The following is a 6,775-nucleotide window of genomic DNA, read 5'->3' on the forward strand; positions in this document are numbered from 1 at the left end:
GACAGGAGACCACTGGACATCATTGAGTAATGACAATTACCTGGGAGTTACTGCGCATTTAATCACTGAAGCCTGGGGTCTGACATCCTTTGCGCTGACTATAATGAAAACGGAAGAGCGGCACTTTGCGGAGGCTTGTGCAGAGCAGTTCCAGACTGTTGCTCGCAGGTGGAGAATTGAGGAGAAGGTGACAACAGTAGGCACGGACAGTGCGCGCAATATGATCGCCGCGGCTCGCATCATGCCATTCAATCACATGCCGTGTACCGCGCACATTCTACAGAGATGCATCACAGTGAGTCTCGCAGACAGTGGCTTTGTCACTGCGCTGGCCAAATGCCGCAAAATTGTTGGCCATTTTAAGCACAGCCCAGCAAACACAGCAGAGCTGAACGCAGAGCAGGTGTCACTGGGGCGCAAGCAGGAGCCGTTGGCCCAGGACGTGCCTACGCGCTGGAACTCCACGCTGGAGATGGTGAAGCGCTTGATCCGCAACCAAACTGCAGTAACCGCGACTCTGGATAAACAAAAGCATAAACTTGTCCTCCTGACGCCTCCAGAGTGGGACAAACTCCAGAGACTGGAGACACTTCTAGAGCCCTGCAGGTGAGCCTGTCATTGTGACCATAATTGTAGGTTTAGATTAAATGTATCAAACATACATCTTAAATCAGTTTTGTTATTATGAAAATGTCTTATTTAAAAAATAAATGAAATCAAATATTTTATTAATATTACCTAGTATTAAAAAGCTTTTTTTAATTTGCTGTCTTATCTCTCTCTCTCTCTCTGTGTGTGTGTGTGTGTGTGTGTGTGTGTGTGTGTGTGTGTGTGTGTGTGTGTGTGTGTGTGTGTATTCCACTGCAGATATGTGACTGAACTGCTGGGAGGAGAGGCCTACGTCTCCTGCTCTGTAGTTCTACCAGCCTTCTGCCACCTGCGCCGTGTCATGGAAGTAACTGATGAGGACCCTGCATATGTGGTGAGGTTTAAAGAGAAGTTTAAGGAAGACCTTGCTTCCCGCCAGGAACATACCAACTATGCATGGCTCCAGATCGCAACTGCACTGGACCCACGTTTTAAAGACCTACGCAGTGTGCCCAAGACTGACAGAGAAGCAGTGTGGACCACACTGGCAGGCATGCTGCATGAAGACTCTCCTAGAAGATCACACACTGCAGAAGAAGGTCCAGCCAAGAAGACTGCAACCCCCCCACTGTGCTTTGCCCTGATATCTGCAGTGTGAGGTTGGATCGCTCATTCTCATCCTCACACTGATGCCACTTATTTCGGTCTTTGTTTGACATAAAAGGGCATATTTGTCACTTTATTGCAACTATATTTGCACTCTTGAGCTCCTTCATTCACTGACTGATCATAAAGTTATTACTTGCGTTATGTATTCATCCGTTTGAACATAATTAATGAAGCCACATGTAATCACTAAAATTTGTATTTTGGGTACAATAAGAGAGTTTCAGATGGAATGCTGTTTTGTTTTGTTTAAATTTCACCAACTTGCTGATGCCCACGGTTGTGAGTGCGGCTTCTTGCTGTACATGGGTGGATGGTTGTAAATCACATCACAGATGCCAAAAACCTCTCAAACCAAGCCCCCTTGCCGGTGATGCTGTGCGCAACCTCGTGACGGAGTCAAGCATATTCAAAACACCCCCTCACCTCCCGTGTCAAACTCAAATGTCAGCCTATTTCATGTGTCACTTTTGGAGCAGTTGCCATCCCGACGAGCCATGGAGAAGTTCGTGTTTGTGTTATTTTACTTATTTGGTGTTCTGGTGTGTTTGGGCACCGGTCAGCACCATCGTGTTGAGCACGTGTTGGACCGTGGACACACCGGATTCAGTGGGAGAATAACGGTCAGGTGTACAGTTTACTGAGCACTGGGACTCAGTATCGTTTACCAGCACAGACACGGAGACGCGCTCAGCTTCTATTGAGAGCAAACAACCAAGTGAACCCTCCGGCTGCGTCCAGTAGACGAGACACACCGTCTGGGCCGGGAGCTTTCCGAGCATTCAGACTCTTAAACTGCTTCCTCGCATCTGCTTCATGAATATGAAGGGTTGTGGTGGGAGGAGGTGGTGTGAAATCCTCTTTTGTGTGGGGTGAGGAGGGGGGTGTTGTAAAAGTCCCCAAGAGCAATGATGAGAGAGTCCGGGAATGTCCGCTCCATGTGCAGTATCTGCTCCGCGAGTGCGCACTGAGCTGCCTGCGCATCCGCATCTGGCGGGATGTAAACAGCGGCCAAGATGAATGAAGCAAACTCCCGCGGAGAATAAAACGGTTTGCAGTGAATAAAAAGGTATTCCAGAGAGGAAGAGCAGTGCTGAGCAATCACTGTTACATCTGTGCACCAGCCACTATTAATGTAGAAGCAGACACGTCCACCTGTGGTCTTACCAGAGAGAGAGGCCTGCCGGTCCGCGCGCAGCAGATGAAAGCCCTCCAGCTTGAGCGTGCTGTCCGGGATGTCCTCACAGAGCCACGACTCCGTAAAACACAAGACACAGGAGGAGGCAACGTCTCTGTTCATGCTTCTCATCAGGGCCAGCTCGTCCATCTCATTCCTGAGTGAGCGTACGTTGGAAAGGAAGATCCCAGGAAGAGCAGTTCGCAGTCCGCGTCTCCTCAGACGCACGAGTGCGCCGGCTCGCTTTCCTCGCTTTCGGCGTCTCACTTTCCTGATCAGAGTCTGCAGTAAATCTGCCGCAGATGCGACAAATATTGGAAGTAAATCCACAGGTGTTGTAGTCCTGTAGTTAAGAAGCTCTTCTCTAGTGTAAGAATATCCAGAGGAGTGCCCAGACACAGAAGTTATGCACAAAAACAAAACAGAAGTAACGCACTGAAGCACCGGGGCATCCATACGCGGCGGCGCCATCTTGGAACAAGGGACTTGTCTTTGAAAGGTAGAGTGTTAATTACTAAAGCTGAAGGGATATCCCGATGAACATATGCTGCTCTCTCCTTACATCTGGATAAGAAAAGTAGTAAAGATATTGACCGTATGCTCTTTAATTTTATATGGAAAAACCGTACGCACTATATTAGAAAAACTGTTGTGATGAATAAGTACGAATCAGGTGGGCTTAACGTCTTAGACTTTTCTACTTTAAATAACACTTTCAAAATTAATTGGGCCAAACATTTTCTTAAAACCCTACCTCTATCTGGAACTTTATACCATACCACATTTTCTCTCGTTTTGGTGGCTTTACTTTTATTTGAAATTGTAATTACAATGTTGAGAAAGTCCCTGTAAAGCTTTCATCCTTCCATAAGCAGGTCCTCTTAGCGTGGACCCTCATTTATAAACACAACTTCTCACCTCACAAATACCTTATCTGGAACAACAGAGATATTTTATAGAAAAATAAATCACTTTTCCTGGAAACTTGGCTCCAAAATGGGATCCTATTGGTGGCTCAGCTGGTTAGTAAAGAGGGACAACTACTTACTTACAACGACTTTATTGCACTATATAATTTTCCAATCAGTGTTCCAGATATCAAGCGGAAGACAGTCTGGATGGTCCCCCATAAATATTTGATTGTAAATAAGGTGAAAGAAGTCTCTTTTAAAATTCGACATACATGTTATCCAGCCAGTCACTACATGGTCAAATTCAAAAGGGACATAAATACTAATTGTACTTTCTGTGGGGATCATCCAGAAACGGTGACACATCTTTTTTGGTACTGTTCTTTTACACAGAGATTCTGGAAGGAATTTAGCAGCTTTGTTATTGTCCATATTTTAAGGGAGTTTTCTTTACGATGGGAAAATGTTTTATTCTGTTTCTTTAAGTTCCCCAAGAAGTATGAGAAATGTTTTTTATGATTAATTTCTTAATACTTTTAGCTAAATTTTTTATCCATAAATGTAAGTTTACTAACAAAACACCATATTTCTGTCATTATTTTAAGGATGTGCACATGCACATACAATCAATATCAGACTGCACCAACAAAAAGGCTCTCACAACAATATATGTATGTGAATTTTTGCGTGTATTCTTATAATTGTTACCTTTTTCTTTCACCCTTGGCTTTTTGTGTTCATGTTCTGTTGTATACTTCATCTGTTCGTATGTTGTATACTCATTGTTTGTTAAATAAAGTTTTAAAAAAAAAAGACACGCTTTGTTTAGACCCCCAAAATCCTTTCCACGCCCACCCCCATGACATCACGCTCCAAAGCCCTGTTACGTCACAGAACGTGGTGATGTCATAGTGACAGTCCTTTCATCCTTTGATGTTCAAGTCTATAAATAGAGGACAGCTGTCAAAGGGAATTCATTAAGCTATCGTTTTGTTGGAGTGATACAGCACATAAAAAAGCAGAAATGAGTTCGAAAGCTAACAAAGACAGAAATGTTAATTTCTCGAAAACAATGGTTAAAAAAAGTGAAAAAGAAAAAGAAACATATGCCAGACAGTTCGAGCAAAGACTGCAGCCAATGATCGACGAGGTTGAAAAGCTCAAAACTGAGCTTGACTACTTCAAAAACCTGCATACAGTCAATAAGAAACGGATCGAGGATCTAACAAAAGAAAACAATGAACTTTTGCAGAATAATAAGCTGCTGGGTTCGGTCTTGGATGACAGGACAAACATCGCAGACAGGTTGGACTCGATAAAAGATGACCACGAAGCTCTGGTAAAGTTCCGCGCAGAGACGGAGAAAACTCTGGCTGAGCTTAAAGAAAAACACGAGGACGAAGTCCAAGTCCTGCAAGGACTGCTGGAAACAGAGAAAGAAAAGGTGGCACGTCAGCAATTTCACAACAGCCAAGTTGTTGAATTATTATTGAAACGCCACAAAGAGGAAAAAAATAAGATGCAGCAGTTTTACCAGGAAAATACTAAAAAACTGGAAAACAAAGCAAATGCTGCAGACAGGAAGTTAGAAGAGGTGATCAACATGTATGACTCCAAAATAGAAAAGCTGCAGACGGCAGTAAAAAATAGTAGAGGTGTGACCGTCAATGCGGTTAAGGAACGCGAGGAAGACCGTCAATCCTCGCAGGGTTGGATTGACGGTGTTTTGTGGCATAATACACAGTTACAAGACGAAAATGAATTTATGGTTAAAAACATGAAAGAATTAACAGAGGAGAAAGGTCAAATGGGCAAAGTGATAGACGACCAAAAGGCCCAGAATATGGCGATCAAGCAGAAATGCCAGAGTAATATTAGAGCTCTGGCCTTGGAAAAGAAAATGAAGGCTATGCTTGAAGACGAAGTTGATTCTTTGAAAAAGAAAATTGAAGACGTCAAAAAGGCCCTAAGCACAGAGCAGGAAAACCACAGAAAGACAGCAGTGGACCGGCACAAAGTAAAAGCGGCACACAATCAGGCACTGGCTGAAAAGGTGGCGCTGGAAGAGAAACTGCGCTCCACAAAAAAGCAACGGGAAAGATTTATATCCAAAGTGAATTGGCTGGAGAAGAAAGAGCGCTACTTCCAAGAGGAATTGTGCCAGTGCGTTTTGTCCTTTGAAAAGGCATTTCCACATGAAGGTCACTTGAGAGGAAAAGAAAAGGTGGAATTTAGGGATATGTTCCACTACTTGAAAAATAAATACGTAGACGGAGTGGAAGGCACCCCCTTTGTTGGAACAACGAAGGAGTTTCTTGAAAAACAGCTGAACTGTCTACGTATCAGATGCAAGGATCTAGATGCAGCTTTACTAGATAAAACACGGGAGCTGGAATCATTTAAAAAGCAGTACAATGACATGGTAAAGTCTTCCGAGTACGCTTTATTCCGACAAAGAGAGGAGCTCATTGGACCAGTGAACCAGATTATCCAAAAGGCTGCCAATGAAGAAAAAGAGATAGGTCATCTAAAATCTAGAGTGAAAGACGCTCAACTCCAGCTTAAATTAGAAAAACAGAAAGGACAAAAGCTGGCATCGTTGGACCATAGAAGCATGATGGGGAGATGTTCTGAGGAGACTCCGTCTCAGATTAATCCTCGTCCACTTCCAGGGAAAACTACATTTATTCAGGTACGTCCAAGACACCCTGGCAGAAGTGCAGGTATGGCTTCCCCAGTGAATCCTCCTGTAGAGTCTCCATCAACACCACCTTTCCTCAATTCTGATGATGGATTACCACCAGTTGATTGTTAAAAATTAACTGCTAAAATAGGCCATTAGAAGTATACTTCATCTTGTCTCCCTATATCATGGGTGGGCATTCTCAGTCCACGAGGGCCGGTGTCCCTGCAGGTTTTAGATCTCACCTTGGCTCAACACACCTGAATCACATGATTAGTTCGTTACCAGGCCTCTGGAGAACTTCAGGACATGTTGAGGAGCTAATTTAGCCGTTTAAATCAGCTGTGTTGGTTCGAGGACACATCTAAAACCTGCAGGGACACCGGCCCTCGTGGACTGAGATTGCCCACCCACCCCCAACCGGTCGCAGCAGATGGCCGCCCCTTCTTGAGCCTGGTTCTGCCGGAGGTTTCTTCCTAAAGGGAGTTTTTCCTCCCCACTGTCGCCCAGTGCTTGCTCAAAGGGGATCATTGGATTGTTGGGGTTTTCTGGCTTTTACTGTAGTGTTTTTACCTTACAGTATAAAGCAGCTTGAGGAGACTGTTGTTTTGCCATGATGCAATATAGTATTAAATATGACTACATTTTAAAAACATCTATTATAGCATCAAAGTAAAACAAAAAAACTAAATGAAATGAATCAAAATGTCTAATCTGGCAAAACAAGAAAAGAAAAAAGGTTTCACCTTT

Source organism: Mchenga conophoros, linkage group LG4 (genome assembly GCF_057382185.1).
Source record: "Mchenga conophoros isolate Kocher_MC1m ecotype Shallow Benthic linkage group LG4, M_conophoros_male_GT1.1, whole genome shotgun sequence".
NCBI classification, from domain to species: Eukaryota; Metazoa; Chordata; class Actinopteri; order Cichliformes; family Cichlidae; genus Mchenga; species Mchenga conophoros.